At 43.2% G+C, this 16,766-nt stretch overlaps 1 protein-coding gene across 5 annotated transcripts in view; it reads right to left on the bottom strand.

The window, feature by feature from the left end:
• The window catches only part of FAM20B (FAM20B glycosaminoglycan xylosylkinase), a 41,808-nt gene extending 29,617 nt beyond the window's left edge, over positions 1-12,191 (bottom strand). For 2 of the 5 annotated variants that reach the window (XR_004345683.1, XM_032604295.1), the window contains exon 1: positions 12,012-12,149. The gene's annotated coding sequence lies outside the window, so the exon portion shown is untranslated. Of the gene's footprint in view, positions 1-1,105; positions 2,187-6,871; positions 7,144-12,011 lie in introns of those variants that run through there. The other 3 variants (XM_032604316.1, XM_032604329.1, XM_032604304.1) reach the window with 3 other exon arrangements.
• Positions 12,192-16,766: the final 4,575 nt, after the last annotated feature.

Here is a 16,766-nt window from a genome sequence, read left to right as displayed (position 1 = left end):
TTGCAAGGGTGTCAAGAACATACAATTCAGCCTCATTTGCATGCTGACAGGCTGCTTTCCACTCCACAGGGCCATTTAAAAACATGCACAAGCTCACTTTGCTACATGCCTACAGGCAGCACGCACTGGGCTAAGACAAAGATGACAAGAAGATAAAAGGGTGTTGCTTCACTCTCCAATTCATTTAACAACTCAAACCATTAATTGAAGAAATAAAACCAATACAAAAGATAGGACAAATGATTCAGGCTGAGACACTCCCACCCAAACTGGAGACTGCTCCCCTAATAACAGCTGGAAACACATCCAAAAACAGTCTACTAGAGCAACAGTGTGTTCTAAGGGCAGCACCTTGCTCAGAGCTTGCTGACATGCAGTTTATTCGTGGTGATTAACCTCTCTTCCCATTCATTTTCATAAAGATGGGAAAGCGAGAGTCACATTCAAATTCTAATTATCTCCAGCCACCTGTTTTGTTGCATCATCATCTCCCAGGGAGTACATAACACTATTAGCTGAAACACAGGCAACTCAAGTACATCCAAAATGTAATTGTGATGGTATCAAGTTTGGTGTGAAACTCAGTAAAACAATTCCCTGTGATTACTGATAACAGCAATGCTAGTAGAGCAGATTTCAGAGATTTTTGCTAGTTCCAACATGACCTAAACCACACAACTTCTTCAATTATTTGTTCAGCAGTACACATCTCTGGCTGCAGTGGTAAAAGGTAGCATGGAAATCTCCCTGGGTCAGCAATCATTTCCTCAGCCCCTCCAGCTGCAACTACCTCCTGCTGAGGTACAATTCTGGCACAAAGGGGTCAGATGAACAGCCTTTCACTTCCTATAAAACCCTCCTCAGGACTAAAGTCTGGTTAACCCGGGAACTTCTAATGATGCTGCTCATTTCATTTAGAATGAAGAAATTCCTCCCTTATGCTATATAAACAAATTATATCTAAACATTTAGCACAAAGGTTAGGGAGAGTGAGGGCTTTTTGTTTTTTTTTTAAATCACCAATGCAATAGGAAGTTCTAGTAGCTCCAAAATTCAAACAAAACAAAGTGAGTCTGTATGCTTTTCAATTTTGAAACCTCATTACCTTCTGATGGGCCTCAGAAGAGCACATTCATCAGTTCAGGGCTGCAGATAATTCATCCACTCAACTAGGACAGAAATTTCTATTAAGTGAACTGAAGAGTTCGACTGTTACCTCACTTCACTATTTACCTCTGCAGATTAGTAGTGAGGGCAGGTTTAACGAAGGGGCTGAACAAGTTTTCTTGTTTGTGATTAGTCACCACATCCTGGTAAAACAAGTAAGATTGCAATTTGACACTGTTCTCTACAACTGCCCGTCATGCCCACAGCCATCGACTTCATTTAGTGATCAGCACCTTCTACTGGATCCCTGAAAGAACTGCCTCTGGGCCTCCAGGTTCTCCAATCCAGACTAGATAATGCAGCAAAATCGTATTTCTAATCACACACCATTTTTGAGTTCTATAAATCCCTTAGCAAGGCATTAAAGCCCTACCCTAAATGACTTCGGCCAATCTACATTGCCAGGCACCACTCTCATTCTCTTCACTCATCACTTGTCAGCTTCCACCACAAACATGGTCCCCTAAGTCACTCCTCACTGGAACTCTCTCAAAATTCCTCTAGCTCTTATCTCTTCTTCCCATCTTCTCCTGTTTAAAGCCTAATTAAGCTTTCAAAGGCCATCTACAAAGCCGTTTCTGGTCTCTCCTTACACTCTATAGTAACTAACCTCTCTCATCTTTAGACCAGTACTTAACTACATTCTGCCTTATCCAGTGTCTTCTTGTATGTCGTTCTCAATCCCCCTCTCAGAATCCTGGCTCCTTAGTGATCTTAACTACCTTTGCACTCCCTGCAGTACGTAGCATAGTAAGGGTACATGCATTATTCACCTAAACTGAACAAACTACTGCAAATGAGGCTATGCAAGTATCTTAGGACTCTGCTATTAATTTCCTCGGTATTCGGTATCAAATGAGTGTGTATTAACTGGCACCTTAATGTTGGCTGTCCTTAGTTAGCTCTCCTGGTTTTGGGAATCTAATTCTCTACCAACACTCTACTCAATTTAGTTGGTGGTTTCAGAGTACAGTCTCTTTTTCTAAGTACTGACAGTTCAGAAAGAGGTTTTCCTTTAGCTGGAAAGCTGCTACTCCTTCAGCCTACAGGGCAAGCACAATGATCTTCAAGAAATCAACAATGTAGAGGTTTTAGCGGAATTTTTACAAAAAGTCTATGAGTTTGCAAGACTCCTTTCCAGAAAAATGTATTAGATGCACGATACAGAATAATTCCATCCTCTAATAATGGCAGACTCTTTTACTCTTTACAATTGATCCCCTTCTCTCCTGTATGCTTGAGAGGGGAGGGTACCCAAGACAGTTTCCATGCTGTATTATCTTCTTTTCTTACTTGAGATAACAGCATACTATGCACGCTCTGCAAACTGGGTTTCTAAGAGGATCCCCCCTTGCAGATACTAAGAAAATGAAAGCAAGATCACTGGGTATATCCCAAGTTATTCATGAAAACTTCTCTTGCATTCCCAGGAGCCTGCCTGCTATATTTCATGCCCTCACCTCCTGTATAAATGCCTCCAACGGTGTAACATTGTCCAGTTATATTATGGTCATTTATTTTAATGTTTCGGTTATGTGAAACAGAGCCTACCTCAAAGAACAGTCTCAAGGTAACAACGTAACTCAAAAAATGTTAAATAGAAAAAGGCAAGTGTGTAAGTCTTCACACTAAAAGCTGGTATAAATTCCAAGACTGGAGTTCTGGAAGGTAGAAGCTTATTAAGGAATTTTCGTACTGAACCCTGGTTTCACTCTCAGCTCCATCAGTGAAATGAGGCTTGATATGGAAGCTAATATTTCATTCCTCTCTCTCTCTCTCTCTCTCTCTCTCTCGCTCACACACACACACACACACACACACACACACACACACACTATCCTACACATTTGATAAGCGTTTCATAAGGATAAACTTATGACTAAAAATTGTTTTGGGAGAAATAGGTTCACATAGAAAAAGGAGAAGTCTTAGATAAAGACTAGAATCCTCGTTCAAGAATCTGGCTGATGTCTGGAGGAACACATACAGAAATACACATCAGTGCAGAGATCTGTTAGTCATCAGCTGATAAAATTCAATATATGTGGCTGCTGAGGAACATGCAAAGACCGCACCCCAACACTTATTATATTACCAAGGGCTCCCACAAGTCACCAGTGAGGTTCCAAGCCTTATCAGTAGCAGTGCCACGTTGAATCGCCCTCTGATCAAGTGACAACCTCACGCTACTTCTCCGAAGGTCACGGAAAAGAAATCCCAACTTCTGCTCATAGCGACTAAAGTGAAGCCTTCAGTAATACTCTTTTTTTGTGCTTCCAATTCAGCGGTCAAATCAAGTTCTTACCACATGAAGGGAATGTAACATGCTTTGTGAGTGTCAAATACCGGAAGAAAACATTCTGTATGAACATTTCATGCAGAGGGCTATTAACAAAGGAGATGGTGAAGGGGGTAGGATTTATTATATAACTAGTAAAATATCTTATCATGTTTACTCACACAACCTCTTCACCCTTGATCCTGAGTAGAAATTACAAGGACACTTTTACAAACTTCTTCTTTGGTCACTGTTGGTCTCAGCAAACCTCTGAAGGTTTGGTTAGTATAAAAGGTAAGACCTGAATTTAATTAAGAGTTTTTGGTTGACTGTCTACAAAGACAGACACCAACAATTCCTCCCATCAGGAGGTGGAATCTATTTTTCCTTCCCCTGAATCTGGGCTAGCTTTGTAACTTGCTTTGAACAACAGAATGCTGTGGAAGTGGCTGTGTACTAGGTGTCTTAAAAGACCTGCAGCTTCCATTTGGGGCCAAGCTACTATGTAAAGCAGCTCAGGCTAGACTACTGAATGATGGGAGACCTGGCCAGCCCCTAGTTATTCTGGCCACTCCAGCTAAGTGCCAGACACAGAAGTGAAGCCATTAAGGGCATTCCAGTTCCAACTGAGGCCCCAGCTAAATGCAGCCACCCATCTGACTCCAGCCTATATCATTTGGGCAGAAGAACCAGTCAGCTGGGCACAGGTGATCTATACAGTCATGAGAAACAACAAATCATTTAGTCTTAAGCCACTACATTTGGGGATAATTTGTAAAACCCAGCATTCTCACATCTATTCTGTCCATATCAACTATTGGGAGACATTAAATTAACCATTAATACAAATAAAGATTGGATTAATAAATAATTACGGTCTCTTAAAGGTAACACAAGAAAAAAACAGAATCTCAAATGGATCATTTACTAAAGTCCCTTTACATACTTGAGAGCAATCAAGGCTAACCTTACACACTCACAGACTCACACAACTATACACACCCAGTTTATAAAGCCTAACCTTTAAACTTCAGCCAAAATTACAACCCTTCAGTACAACAAGAAAAATTAAAAACACACATACTTTCACCTTGGGGTAAGTCTGATATACTGCCCTTTTGTTAATTGGTGGTGACATTAGAGCACTGTGCTACATTCTTACTAGCTGCCCTCTAGAAATAAATGCAGTCTCTCCTGATGGTTAGTGACAATTATTGTAAGTAAAATAAAGAGCATTCAGAAATCTCTCCACTTATCATTGTTTCTAGCTAGCAAGTCAAAACCTCTAATACCAAATGGCATCCAGTTTTTATTACATGAATAAATCCCTATTATCCTCAGAAAACCAGCCTACTCCTGCACTGCCACCACTGCCCACAACAGCATAATACAGTTCTTTTTCACGTTCAATTGGGAGTCTTCAACTAAGACAAAATCTAACAACAAGTAATATCATTAATCAGTATCTACATAGTTTTCCTTTCCCTGCTAATTCTCCACTTAAGAAACAGCTTAATTCACCTTCTTTCTAAATATAAACTCTTCTGTAGCAGAGGGGTTAAGAATATGTGCTCTGGATTCAGAATGCCTGGGTCTGAATGCCTGCTAACCTCTCTGGGCCTCAGATTCCTCATATGGAAAATGAAATAAGAACACTATTACCTGACTCACAGAATTGTTAAAAATGAATGTCATTACCACGCGTACTGTGCTAAAATTAGTGCTTGGACAACCTATAGTAATTCTTGTTGGTCATTATTACCGTATCAAAAACCCAAAGATGACTTCCTGAGGAGAAAGAATGACAAAGAAAATAACCCTCATTGGTTATGTTGTCTTCTGGGTTACACAGTCAGGGGCTGGATACCTATGTTGCATTACCAAGAGTTCTAGTAATCTTATATTCCTGAACTAAATCCTTTCCTAAATTTGAGGAGTAGCTAAGGCTGGAAGCAAGTAGGTTTCTTCAGAGTGGGTACCAAGTGAAAAAGAAGACTGGGAGGTTATGTCACTAATTTGACCAACCTGTTTCTCTTCTCTACAAAGTTCAATTCTACCACATTCAATGTAAGTGAAACAGATGGGGAGCATGAACTTTTTCTATTTCACAAAAACAGCCGAATAGAATGCCCTTCACAATATTCTTCAGTTTGGAAAATTAAATCTGTGTTTTACAGATGACAGCTTTGCAGGTCCTAAAGCTTCTAAGATAAGCTCTGAAGTAACCTAAGTTACAGGTACAGAAAATCAAATCTCCATATAGTCTGAATTGGTTCAAGTGTTACATATTTCTCACAGTTCTCACTTCCACTTAAATATTTATTCACATATGTAAACTTTTTTCTTTGGGAAATCCTCTAACAGTTCCCTGTGAAGGAAGGAGCGAAAATGATCACCAGGCATTAATGAAGCATAAAGTAGCCTTTCTTCCTGGTGTGAGAGTAAAACTGAAACAGGCTATGGAGTATTTGTTCCCTCTTTGAAAAAAATTCAATTCCTGCAACCTGTCCCATTTAAACCTTGATTTAGGGCAACCCTCTAATGCTCTTCCTTGAAAAATGAAAAGAAAAAACCTTCAGCTCATACTGCTAGTGAGATTTGTTCTAAAAAACCAACACATGCAGTGTTCACTGATCTAGAAACTCTAAGGAAATGCCTAAGAATTTGCATTCTGTTTCAAATGGGCCAGGTATAATGAACTTTCTTAAGTTCCAGGTATTTCACTGCTCAATTATCGGTATCTAACAACCATTTAAGGCTATATAGAATATAATTACTATATAGCATAGAAATATGGAATTTCAAATCATATAACATTTACTTCAGATTTTCATGTTTTCCATCTTTATTGTTCAGTTCACTACAGTTCTTGAAAAGGTATGTAAGCTTTATTCAACAGTGATACCTCACACTTTTAACTTTGTGTTCTAGGGTATGTCAAGCTGACAGGCCACAGATCACTTTAGAAATAGGAACCCCAAGCAGGTCTGTGCTGAGTTATGGCTGAGTGGCTCCAGGCACGATCCCTTGTTATATAGGAATATAAATGCACACACACACATACATACACACATATATTTTTTGGCATGCCTGTCTCCTCTACCCTATTGTAAGTTCCTCAAGGACAGGGGATATATTTTACTCTCTTTGTAGTTCCAAGTAACCTAGCACAGTGCAGGGCACATGAGAGGTACTGGATAAAATGCTTATTGAATAAAAGGAGTGAAGAGCAAGGGAGAGAGACCTTTACGGTTATAAGAATTTCTTCAGCTCTTTGGTTTAAAGATGGCCTCTTTTTTTTTTAACAGACATAAGGAAACTAAGTCACGTAATGAATTCAGATATACAGTACAGGAAGAATGTTGAAATGTCAAATATGTATACCAACTTTATATACTCAATTTTAAATTGCTGCCTTCTGTATACCTTGCTTCCATCTTTCAAGGCAACTGCTATTGCCAAGCTGGTGTCTGGTGTTGGTTGGGACTGGGAGTAAAGATGATCTGGAAATGCTAAGAGGAAGATTGGAGATGGTCCAACATTGCCCAAGAATGATACAAGACAGGGCTGGAACCAAATTTTCAAGTGTTGTTGGCAATGCTTTCTGAAACGAGAACCAACACTGGTATTTCCGTATCATTTTCTTTTTTCTACAGAAGGAACTACAGGGACATAAATGCACCTATACAGAGTGCAAATTCACTATCTAAACCAAGGATAAGAAACAAGAAATGAACAAAAGGTCTTTGGGCAGCCAAAATAATGGTCACAAAGTTCATCCACTAATACAGAAGAGGCAGGCAGACCCTCACTAAGCCTATTTAGCTGTTTTGCATTCAGTTTCAGGAAGCAGTGTTATCTGGGTTGCTACTCCACAGAAGATCAGAAGCTGCAAAAATTTTAAAAAGGGCAGCAGGGATGCTAACAACAGCAAAAGTACAGCTTCTTCACCTCTGAAAGAGACAGATTGCCTACTGAAAGCAAATTCAAGAATTCAAAAAGCAGAGGGGACTAACAACTTACATATTTCAATCACCTCAAAGCCCTACAGGATTACTGTCTGTAACCATAACCTCAAGTCTATAAAGGTTACACTATATTGCTTAAAAAGACAACAAAACATATAATACATTGTAAAAAATTCTTCACAAAAATATAGCTAAAATAAGAATTTTTGCACCCAATATTTTATTCCCACACTGCTATATAAAGCAGAAAGTTAGCATTTAAGAGCATGGAATGATCAACTTCACTGTCTCATCCTGTACTTGGTTGTGTTTCACATTCATAATTTCATATTCCTTGACCTCCTTTTAAAATGTACCCAAATTAACACCTTCCCCTCCATTGGGTAGTTACCTTGCCAGAAAGTAGTCTGCTAAACACACACCAAAGCTCAATACCTTTCTGCATCAGCCTTCATTTCTTATCTCATACTGGGATAACAGATGCAACCCCCCAAACTCACCAGGTCCAGAGCTAGGCCTTCCCTCTTCTGATTTTGGATATGAATGACAAAAGTCACAAGTGAGAGCTTTGCATTACATTCTCTCCTAAATGGCTCTAGCAGTCATGTTGACATTATAAGTTGGTCAAAAGCTAGTTTCAGTTGCAAAGTAAGGTCTTCTGTTCTGTACCCCAGGTCTGTGCCAATGAATTCATTACTCCCTGAGTGTTACAGAGGCAGCTCAAGGAAGGAAAAGAGGGAGAGATTTACAGGTGTGGGAAAGATTTACAGGTGTGGAATGAGGAGCATTTCGGGGAAGGATAACTCCCCTCTCCCACCCCCAATATGAAGGACCAGAAGACGGACAGTCAGGGTCAATGATACTGGCATGGCCAATACCAAGAGCTCTAGTTCTTCTATTAGTGCAAAAATATTGTCTACCAATCCAACTGCTCGGTGAGCCTAGCCAGAGAAAGGTGCAGGAGCAGGTCTGTGAAGCTGCACCCAGGCTGCAGGTGGCTAGAACACCACCCAATCACAAAATTAGATCTCAAGGCAGCTCCAGCAAGTAACATCCTTTACAGATAACCATCTCAACAGAACTATTTTCAACAGGAATCAGGAACACAATTTCTTGGCTTTTTTTTTCTTGTAAAGAGGAGCTAAACAATTTATCATCTGCACTAGAATATTTCCTCCTCCCGCATACTGTTTTCCATTCATTCATTCAACCACCAAACATTTACTGCACACCTACTATGCACTATGCACTGTTAGGTGCAAAAAGAAAAAGTACATCAATCATCATCACTACTACACCAAACTGTAGTGCCTCATTGTAACTGTGCTTCTCACCCCACCACTACCTGGCCCTTAGTCCCAGAGTGGCCTGACATCACCTTCAGAAGACAGTCTCCTTTTTACTGTTTCCAACTATGGCCACAGAATACAAAGAACAGCCTCCTGTTTCTATTATGAGATTGTAGCAGTCACTGAGAGACAACCACTGTGGTTGCTATTTTAAAAAGTTGTCAATTCAGGAGCTGAAGTATCTGGCTTCACGGTTTATACCGTTAAAATGATGGTCATACAAAGTGTAGGAAGCTGAAGTCTGCCCTGCAAGTAGAGGAAACAGAAAATTTCATTTAGAAATTCAAAATTCAGAAAAGACAAAAAGCAGAGGCTTTACACCAGTCAGAATGACCATCATCAAAAAATCTAGAAACAATAAATGCTGGAGAGGGTGTGGAGAAAAGGGAACACTCTTGCACTGCTGGTGGGAATGTGAATTGGTACAGCCACTATGGAGAACAGTATGGAGGTTCCTTAAAGAACTACAAATAGAACTACCATATGACCCAGCAATCCCACTACTGGGCATATACCCTGAGAAAATCATAATTCAAAAAGAGTCATGTACCAAAATGTTCACTGCAGCTCTATTTACAATAGCCCGGAGATGGAAACAACCTAAGTGTCCATCATTGGATGAATGGATAAAGAAGATGTGGCACATATATACAATGGAATATTACTCAGCCATAAAAAGAAACGAAATTGAGCTATTTGTAATGAGGTGGATGGACCTAGAGTCTGTCATACAGAGTGAAGTAAGTCAGAAAGAAAAAGACAAATACCGTATGCTAACACATATATATGGAATTTAAGAAATAAAATGTCATGAAGAACCTAGGGGTAAAACAGGAATAAAGACACAGACCAACTAGAGAATGGACTTGAGGATATGGGAAGGGAGAAGGGTAAGCTGTGACAAAGCAAGAGAGTGGCATGGACATATATACACTACCAAACGTAAAATAGATAGCTAGTGGGAAGCAGCCACATAGCACAGGGAGACCAGCTCGGTGCTTTGTGACCACCTAGAGGGGTGGGATAGGGAGGGTGGGATAGGGAGGGTGGGAGTGGGGGAGACGCAAGAGGGAAGAGATATGGGAACATATGTATATGTATAACTGATTCACTTTGTTATAAAGCAGAAACTAACACACCATTGTAAAGCAATTATACTCCAATAAAGATGCAAAAAAAATAAAAATAAAAAAATAAGAATACATCTTAAATATTTTTTAAAAAAAGCAGAGGCTTTAACGCTGTGTGAAAGAACTGGAGTCTACAAATGGAAGTCAACAGAATGGACTAAAAGTCAAGGAATTATCAACTCAACATAAAGAAATTCTATGACATAAAGGATTAGATGATAGAAACAGGGATCTGTTTGTTCCCTATTCAAAGAACCCAGGGTGTGTGCTTTCCAATTTTCATTCTTTAACTAAATCATGGCTATTTTCCTACTAGCTCCAGAGAAACAAAGAGAACAAATCAATCTCACATTTTTACCAGTCACACTGAAGAAAAGCTATGAGCTCCAAGATTTCCTGATCATCTTTTACCACCATTCATTTCTATCACTGCACTTTAATGTAAGTGAGGCTGACTCTGAATTGCTTGCTTGTGCCTCTTAATTCTCTTTTGACAAGCACTTTCAAAGGTGGAAGGCCCTCCTGTTGATTGATTCCACTGAACAGTTCTAGGGGCCAAAGTCCAACATCTCCACAAACTTCAAGTTATTAATTTAACACAAAACAATTTTAAATCTACCTTAGACTGGCTCTAAGTCTAGGCAAATAACTTAGCATCTTTAACATCTGTATCTCAGTTTCTCAAGGACATGTCTTGATGATAAATAACAATGTATGTGGAAGAGCTCTAAGGCTTAGCTCAAAGGTCCTGCATAAATTCCAGGACTGCAATACATAGAGCACACTGAGGTCTCTAACCCAATTTAAAATAATCAACCCCATGGGACTTCCCTGGTGGTCTAGTGGTTAAGACTGCGCTCCCAACGCAGGGGACCTGGGTTCAATCCCCGGTCAGAGAACTAGATCAACTAAAAAGATCTCGCATGCCACAACTAAGACCCGGCACAGCCAGATAAATAAATAATAAAAAATAATCAACCCCAATGAGATTTATCCATTAATTTACAACACAAGGAGGATAGGAATAGTTAGTAAACAGTAATCATAGTTATCGTTTTACATAAAGTCCTGCAATTTAAAAGCTAAAAGACCCACATTCCTGTTCCTTCTTTTCAAGGTGAGAAATCAAACCTCTGAAGGGAAACTAGCTGGGTGGGGATGATACTGATACTTGGTCCTAAACTCAAGTCACTGTACCCAGCATCCCTCGTTTTCCCAAATTATAAACTCCTCACCCTTCCAACTGACGATATGGCCATTTAAAGGACTAATAATTCCCTAACAACCAATCACGTTCTGTCCCCTCCACTTTCACTCCAACATCCTTCTACCCCTTCTCTTCCTACCAAGAGACTTGCAGGTAACAGAAGCTTGATTAGAATGAAACTCTTATCATCAGATTCCACAATCAAGGACGCAACTCGACAACTGCTCACGCTCATCATTAATGGCAACGTTTCGGTTCGCTTTTAATTGCGGGACCACAGCACCCGGAAATGAAATCTCAAGCGCAACCCACTTGGGACAACCGTATCATTTCCTTAAGTTGTGCCCGACTGCGAGCGCGGGGTGCACGACCCCGAGGAGACCGCGGACCCTTAGGCACGGTCACCCTGCCTCCTGCCTCGGGCCTGGAAGTCACTCGCACTTCTCGGCCACGAAGTGGGCCCGCGGGCGCGCGATACAGCCCCCCCGCCCCGGGCCACCGCAACGGGCACTCGGCGGGACACGAGGGCTGCACCAGGGCCAGTCGCCTCTGGGGGCCGCGTCCGGGCGCGAGGGTGGGTCACTGGCCTGATCCCGGGCGGCTCAAGGCGCCCCCAGGTAAGGCCCGCGCCTCAGGCGGGCAGAGGAGGCGACGGGCTCGGCCGCGTCCCTCCAGCCACGACGGCCGGTAGGAGCCCTCTCGGGGTCAGCGAGGCGGGGCGCGCGGCCCGGGCCGGTCTCTGAAGCAGCCGCCGCTCGTTGACCGCTCTGGGCACTGGTGCCCGGCCCCTCAGGGAGGCGCCCCGCCCCCAGACGGCCCCAGCCCGGCGCGCGCCACGCACCGCGCCCCGCCCGCGGGTGGGCCTGCACTTTCCCGCCCGCCCTCCCGCCCTCCCGCCACCAACCCGCTCACCTGCGGCGCCCTAGGCTCGCTCCATGGCCGCCCGCGCGGTGCGGTGCGGCCCCGGCCGCCCCCGCCACCTCCGGGAAGGGGCAGCCCCACGCCGCGCTCACCGCCCCCAGCCGCCGCTACTGCGGCTCCCGCCCACACCCGGCCCGGCCATTCCCTGGCCACCTCACCCCGCGGTCCCACACCCACCCCCCCGCCTCCGCGGCTCGCGACTGTTGGTACCTTCCTAGAGTAACGCCTTCCCCGCGGCCAATCCAAGAGCTTCTTCCGCGAGGCCCCACCCCCGCCCTCCGGTGGGCGGGCCTACCGGACCTGCTCCGGGCCGCCCGCCTTAACCTTTTGCGTCCCGGGCCGGTCCGCTTAACTCTCTTGACGCAGGCTCACGCCTCTTCTGCTTCTCCTTGCCGCCCCGCCCCGCTTACGTAAATGGACCTCTAACTTCTCTCTAGCCTTAGCTTTTTCTTTCCTGGTTTTCGTGAGCAGCTAGGCAGCCAGTCAGCGGGACTGGAAGTAGGGGTCCCTTAGGTCAAGTTCTGTTTGTGAGAAGCAATTTCCGTCCTCCTTTTGCCCTTTTCATTTGCCTCGGCTTCTGCTTCTGCCTATATAAGTGTATCCCCTTGCCCAAAAGAGGCCAGCCTTACCATAGTGAGCGCTCTTACTTCGGACCAGACCAAAGCTCCCTGCTACATTTTGTAGCATTTAATAAAAGTGTGACTAATTTATTGTAATAGTTTCTTAACGTCTGTCTTTTGCAATGGACTGTAAGGCGCCTGAGGACAGGGCAGTCGTGTCTGGGTCTCCAATGCCTGACACTCAGTAGACTCCCTATAAATTGTTTTGTTTTGTTTTGGCCTCGCCGCGGAGCTTGTGCAATCGTAGTTCCCTGAGGAGGAATCCAACCGTGCCCACGACAGTGAAAGCACCAAGTCTTAACCACTGGACCCCCAGGGAGTTCCCTCCTTATAAATAGTTTGAATTAAAGATTCTTCCTTCTCTTAAACTGTCTCCTTTCCACTGACTCCCTACGGTGCATCCGCTGTATAACGCATCCATTCATTTATTCATCATATACTAAACTTGGACTTCGTGTGCCTGTCCCTGAAATATTATAATGCACACAGATCCATGCGATGTGTGACGGGAGAGACCTGGCTGACACTTTTTTCAGGCTCCATAGTTCATTTAAGCAAAGGAAAGAACTCCTTAACTGGCTGTATGATATCAGGTGTGCCACTTAATCTTTCAGAGTATGTTTCCTTACCTGGCAAATGGGAGTTTATCATAGTACAGACCTCACAGGGTTGTTGTGAGGACTAAATTAGGAAATGTGTGGGGAGAGTACTTGCAGATTATTGTATAATGTTAGTTATTATTCATTTGTGTATTTGTTGAGCACTTAGTATCAGATGATCCTAGAGAAATAATTGGTCTTGATATCTGCTCCAGACAATCTAGTTAGGGAGGCAGCCCCTTTGCAGAAAACATTACATCATTGCGAGAAGGAGTACACAGTCAAATGCAGGAGGAGTTGTATCAGCCTTTCACTGGATGTATTTGAAAATGCTTGGCGGTCGTTTTCTGACCATGGAACACATAATTCTTGGGGAAATGAGCTGGATAGTAATGAGAGTCCACTTTATTTCTCTACACAGTAACATTGGTCTGCCTGCAGTCAGCTAATCCTCCTAAACCTTGTTCATTACATCCGGAGATCATAAAGCAAAAGGGCAAATCAAGATTTCCTCTAAGACGCTTTACCCCCAAAGGACTCTTTCTTACCTGTAACTCAGATAAAGACAGAAAGGATGGACTGTCCAACTGGTACTCCTCAGGAGGCCAGTCAGTGCATCCTGCAGCCTCAGTTTCCTGGTGATCCCTTTGTCTTTAGGGACATTCAGAGAGAGGGGTTCATGACCTCTCTAGGCAACCCACTCCAGTGCTTAATTTCACATCCATCAAATCCTTCCATCCACCCCACATGCTGCAGGACAGACACACCTTCTCTTCTTCTGTCCTCAGAGAAGGAGAATCATGGATTTGGGGCCTCTGTGTCAGAGGCTTTCAGAGAGCAAAACTGTTTGGTCCCCCAGTTTTCTCTCCACTAGGCCCCATTATCCAGGCTCTTTGTGCATGTATGCACAGCACTAGCACCGTGCCTGTCACCCCAGGATGTGTTTCTGCCCCTCCCTCCTGTAATGGGCCTTATTTCCCAACCAATCAACAGTCAATATATTCTAGGTATTATGGGGGATGCAGTCATTTAAGAAAGGGACTCTGCCTTCAAAGAGTTTACATGACTAGCACACAGGAAGCAGCTGCAAGGAATACAGAGTACTTAAATTATGCAGCACAGACTCTGTGATCACTGAAGGAATTGAGGTCCAGGAAGATAGTGTGGGCTGGTATTGTCAGCCCACACTAACAATAAGGGAGGGAGGGTTGAGGTGAGCAAAATATGGGTGGGAGCAGAGAGGGACAGTAAGAACCAAAGTTAGGCAGTGCTATGTGAATTTAAAGCCAGACTTCCTCAGCAAATGATGGGAGAATTGTTCCTTCCTTCCCTCCTTCTTCCCATCCTCCCTCCCTCCCTCCCTTTCTCCCTTCCACCTTCCTTCCTTCAATGAATGTCTATCAAGGGCCGGACACTGAGCTAGATCCAGGGCATGCAAAGACAAAGAAGGCCTGGTCCTCCCCCTTGAGAGTCTAATATTGAGAAACAGAATGGAAGGTCAGGCAGAACCTCCGTTATTTAGGTCGGAGCACTTTGCCAAGGCTTCTGTGATGCTTCTTTTCACAACGCATGTGATATCTTGTGGTACTAGGTCTCTTTGTCTAATCTCCCCCTTTGCCTTTCTCTTCCCTGTCCTTGAATTGCAAGGCTTTTGAAGACACAGACTGACTTTACTTCACCTTTATTTCCACCTGTGGACTGCCTCACGCAGGGTAGTGTCTCTGCACTGATGTGTTGAAGTGCATTGAGTTGAAATCAGAGCAGGGATCTGGCTGAACCCCTCCAGCCAAGGGCAGCTCACTTCCTGCGGGACTCCCACCTCACCCCACCCCGACCTTCATCTGTGAAAATGTTACATATCTCTCTAAAGTCATTTGCTCAGGAAGGCTCTCCTGACTTTTCTAACTGTACGTGTTTTCCTGGGCTTCTGAGACTCAGTACTTTGTACCTCTCTCGCAGTATGGTTTGTATTGATGTCTTTGGGGATATGTCTGACCTCTTCCCCTGAACAGTAAACCCTTTGAAGCTGAGGACAGTGTTTTATTCACATCTGTATCTCCCATAGCACAACCCTGTACATGGCGCATGGTAGATCCTCAACAGTTGAAAGAGCTATAGGAGAGCAGGTCCTGCAGACCTGGGGAATCGGGATCACTGGAGGTTTCTTTCCTGGCCCCTTCATCACTGTAAGCATTTTCCTTCAACTCTTTCAGAATTTCTAAGTCTCTGACAATCTGTCAAGCCCTAGGCATAAGGGGAACATAAGAGTCCAGCAATCCCAAGGTATGAAGGGAGTACTGTCTCAAGGTGCCTGCATACACGAACACAGCACACACACTCCTTCTTTTCAGAGAATACACCCACAGTGATGGATCCTAATGAAACGAATTAAGTCAATTCTGCATCAAGAAAATTGAAGGGAGCTATAGCAGAGCTCACACTGGTCCAAGGTGCTCCAGCCTGGATGGAGGTGGCGGGAGGATTAGTAAGTGAAGGAGCACACGTGTCCTTCTGTTCCTTGCTAGGAGGTGTGCTGTGTCTCATTGCCTCGGGGGCAGGTTTGTTCCCTGCATGGGGCTCTCTGTGGATGCTGCTTCTGCATTTCCTGGGCAACTCCTTTCTCTCATTTTGCCACCGGCTCTGCAGAGCTACTCCTAGCCCACCCCTTGCTTACAGCATCGGGACTGCCCACTTAACCCTTCCTGTGGCACCTCTGTCAGTGCCTTCTGAGGGAACCTCTCAAGTCCCAGGGACAGCATCTCTCATACACACACACACACACACACACACACACACACACACACACACACACACACAGCTTCTTTGCCAGGAAATTCAGAATTTATATTAACTGTTTTCAGTTCTTTTTTTCAACCCTAGTGTTATGGTTGTTTTTTTTTTAAAGAGCAGCTTTATTGAGCTATAGCAGCTTACATACCATAAAATTCACCTGTTCAAAGGGTACAATTGAATGGTTTTTATTATAGTTAGAGTTGAGCAACCATCACGTAATCTAATTTTAGAACATTATCACCCCAAAAGTAATATATGCTATTTTCTCTTTTATTCTAAGTATATATTTATTTAGTTTAGGTTTTTTTTAATCTGCCCATTAAAAGAAAAAAAAAGACATTAAGGGGAAAGTGAAACTCCTAGAATTACTAAGAATGCAAAGGAGTTATAACTCACAAATAGTGTTTCACTAAACTGCCATGTATGGCTGAAATGATTTAATTAGCCCAGCCAAAATGCACACTTTGTTGTGGTGTATGCTCTTGAGTGCATGTCCAGGGCCACATCTTTGAACGTTTTCCAGTTTGTTGTGTCTTTCTCTAATGCCACTGGGCTCTTCAGTGGGTTTGGCAGAGGCAATATTGCAAATTCCAGATTGCTAATTCTCACAAGGCAGTCATTTTGTAATGCGCTTAGGATGGTACCACATGCACATGTGTATTTAATACACTTTTTTCTTTTGCTGTGATGGAAATTCTTTAATTTTTATTAACTCAATTTAACGCATGAAGTAG

The sequence above is a fragment of the Phocoena sinus genome, chromosome 1, assembly GCF_008692025.1.
Source record: "Phocoena sinus isolate mPhoSin1 chromosome 1, mPhoSin1.pri, whole genome shotgun sequence".
NCBI lineage: Eukaryota > Metazoa > Chordata > Mammalia > Artiodactyla > Phocoenidae > Phocoena > Phocoena sinus.
This window is presented reverse-complemented; position numbering and strand designations above follow the sequence as displayed.